Here is a 3434-nt window from a genome sequence, read left to right on the forward strand (position 1 = left end):
ACCAAATCACCAACTTTGAACTCCTTTCCACGAGCATATTTATCATGAAGGTACTTCATCTTATCCTTATACAAGGATGAACTAGAGTATGCATGGAACCGGAATTCATCAAGTTCATTGAGTTGTTCAACACGAAGATTAGCCGCAACATCCCACTCAAGATTAAGCTTCCTCAAGGCCCACATGGACTTATGCTCCAACTCCACTGGTAGATGACATGCTTTCCCAAACACCAACCGGTATGGTGACATACCAATTGGGGTCTTGTAAGCGGTCCGGTAAGCCCATAGAGCATCATCTAACTTTTTAGACCAATCGGTCCTCTTGGCATTGACAGTTTTGGACAAAATGCTCTTGATCTCTCTGTTAGACACTTCAACCTGGCCACTTGCTTGAGGATGATAAGGCGTAGAGACTTTGTGGTTGACACCATACTTGGAAAGCAAGGCATCAAAGGCTCTATTACAAAAATGCGATCCTCCATCACTAATGATTGCCCGAGGTGTACCAAACCTTGTGAAAATGCTCTTCTTCAGAAATTCCACCACACTCCTAGCTTCATTGTTGGGCAAGGCCACGGCCTCAATCCATTTTGACACATAATCAACCGCTACAAGAATGTAAGTGTTACCACACGAGCTAACAAAAGGGCCCATAAAATTGATACCCCATACATCAAAGATATCAACTTCAGAATTGTGTTTAGAGGCATCTCATCGTTCTTGGAAATCCCGCCCGCTCGTTGACATTGATCACATCTTTTCACTAGATCACTTGCATCTTTGAACAAGGTTGGCCAATAAAAACCACAACTCAGAACTTTTGAAGCCGTCCTCACCCCTCTATGATGGCCACCATAGGGGGAGGAATGACAAGCCTCTAAGATGCTAAATTGCTCCTCCTCAGGTACACACCTTCGGATCACTCCGTCGGTGCGAATCTTGAACAAGTATGGCTCGTCCAATAGAAGTCCAGACTATCCCGTTTGAGCTTCTTCCTTTGGTTAGAAGAGAGCTCACACGGGATGATGTCAGTCACAAGGAAATTAGCAATGTCCGCAAACCATGGCATATCACACATCGACACAGAAAGTAGTTGCTCATCGGGGAATGTATCATTGATCTCTAAGACATCACACGGCCTTCCTTCCTCTTCCAAGCGGGACAAATGATCCGCCACTTGGTTCTCACTACCTTTACGGTCCACTATCTCCAAATCAAACTCTTGAAGAAGTAACACCCATCGCATCAACCTTGCCTTGGAGTCTTTCTTTGTCATCAAATACCTAAGGGCGGCATGGTCGGTGTGCACTATGACTTTGGCTCCCATAAGATATGGCCGAAATTTTTCCATGGCGAACACAATATCCAACATCCTTCTCCGTCACCGTGTAGTCCCTTTGAGCTTCATTCATAGTTTTGCTTGCATAGTACATGTCACACCTCCTTTTTACACACCTATCCCGAAGGATAATGTATAAGGGAGTTTTTCCATTTAAAGTGACATTATTCGAAATGGGATTATTTATTTGTTTTTAGAGTCGCCACTTGGGATAGGATTGGCTTTTGGTGTCCCAAGTCACCGGTTTAACTTTAATCCCAAATCGAGGAAAATTTTGACTTCCCAATTGGAGTCTGCGAACCAGAAATTATGAATAAGGAATTCTGCTGACCCGAGGGAAGGTGTTAGGCACCCCCGGATCCCGTGGTTCTAGCACGGTCGCTTAAATTATTACAAATGGCTGAAATCTGATTTTTATACATGTTTTAGCCTATGGTGCATTTTAAACTTATTAACCGCTTTAATTCATTTTAAAGAAGATTTAACGTCGTCTAAAACATGTCTTTGGACCGCGTCACATGAAATACACCCGCAATCCGAAACACATTTTATTCAACGTTATTAAGATTTGGATTTGGGTCACATGAAATGCACACCCGAATTTAGGAAGGTAATATTATTAGAATAACGCGCTTAAAGCAACTACGCGTTTCAAGTATGCGAGGGCCATGGAAAGTTCAACTAAATGGTGTGCCCCGATTTCTAAGGGTTTAAAAGAAATAATTAAATGAGGGCCATGCATTTTGAAATTTATTTTTGGCACGGCACCCCTCGATTCTACTTAATCTAATTTGGCGTAGTTCAGTTAAAGAATAGCAACCCAATTTTTATACTGTGATAAATCATGTTCAGCTATAACCAATTCAAGTGAACAATTAACATTAAGCTAGAATAAAATGAGTATAGGATTGAAGAGTTGAACCTCAATGTAGCCGGGGAATTGGTTGTTTCAATGTCTAACACTCAAAAATGTGACCAACCCCGGACGAAACCCGAATTAGTACCGGAAACTCAACCAAATACGGATTCAAACCCACGCCTTAATCACTGTTCATGCTGGAAACGAGCAACCAAAATATTCTTTCAACCTTCTCAGTTCTTACGTTTTGAAATGGGAGTTTATTTCAATCTCAAATACCCCATCACGTTTTTTTTACGAAATCTTTTGAAAGAGCCTCAATTCAGTGCTTTCGTCTTTGGACCAAAATTCTGACGAAAGCCAGAAACACGTGAAGTAATTTATTCTTATGCTTTCAACTCATAATTTATCCAAACACATACTAAGAGTCCAGGTGATATGGTAATTATGTAAGCAGCCAACGATTTCAGTCTCTTTAGAACTCCATGAAAAAAACTCTTCCGTATATTCATAAACGATTGTCCAAATACATCTTGGTACAACTACAAAGTCGTTCAACTAGCACATAGAACCCGGCTGCAAACACTGAAAAATACAAGCAAGACCGACAGAACCCCCGACTCGGAAATCTCGACGCAAGACGCCGTAATGTTACGTAAAAGAGGTTATTTGTTTTTTGACTGGTTTCACGCCACTTTGGAGTCATTCAAAGCTGAAGTTTGGAGGGTGTTTTCAACTGAGATTAATGGGGGTGTTGAAGCTCGACGACTCGCCGGCCAGCTTGCCGGAGATGGCAGCGATGACCAGGCGTCCCTGCTGCTTTGTGTTTTTGGCGAGAAAGAAACAGCGTTAATTGCTAGTTGAAGAAGAACGGGACGGGTGGTTCGTTTGTGTTTGTTAAATAGGGGGTCGTTTGTGGCTGTTGAAGGTCGTTTATATCTTGAAGATGGAGGAATAAGAACGACGGGAGCAGGGATGGCAATGAGGCGGGGCGGGACGGGTGCGGGGCAGGTTTGGCAAAACCCACAAAAATTTCAACCCGCCCCGCCCCGCCCCGCATAGTTATTTTTTCAGTTTTCAACCCGCCCCGCCCCGCCCCGCCCCGCCCCACTTAATTATTTTTTCTTTTTCTTTAATTTTTTTAACAACTAGTTTGACAGTGTGTGGAACGGCGCACTTTGTGCTATAAATTCCTTTTTTGAATTTGAGCAATATTCATGGACGTTTAACGCCT

Source organism: Nicotiana attenuata, chromosome 5 (genome assembly GCF_001879085.1).
Source record: "Nicotiana attenuata strain UT chromosome 5, NIATTr2, whole genome shotgun sequence".
In the NCBI taxonomy this organism is placed as follows: Eukaryota; Viridiplantae; Streptophyta; class Magnoliopsida; order Solanales; family Solanaceae; genus Nicotiana; species Nicotiana attenuata.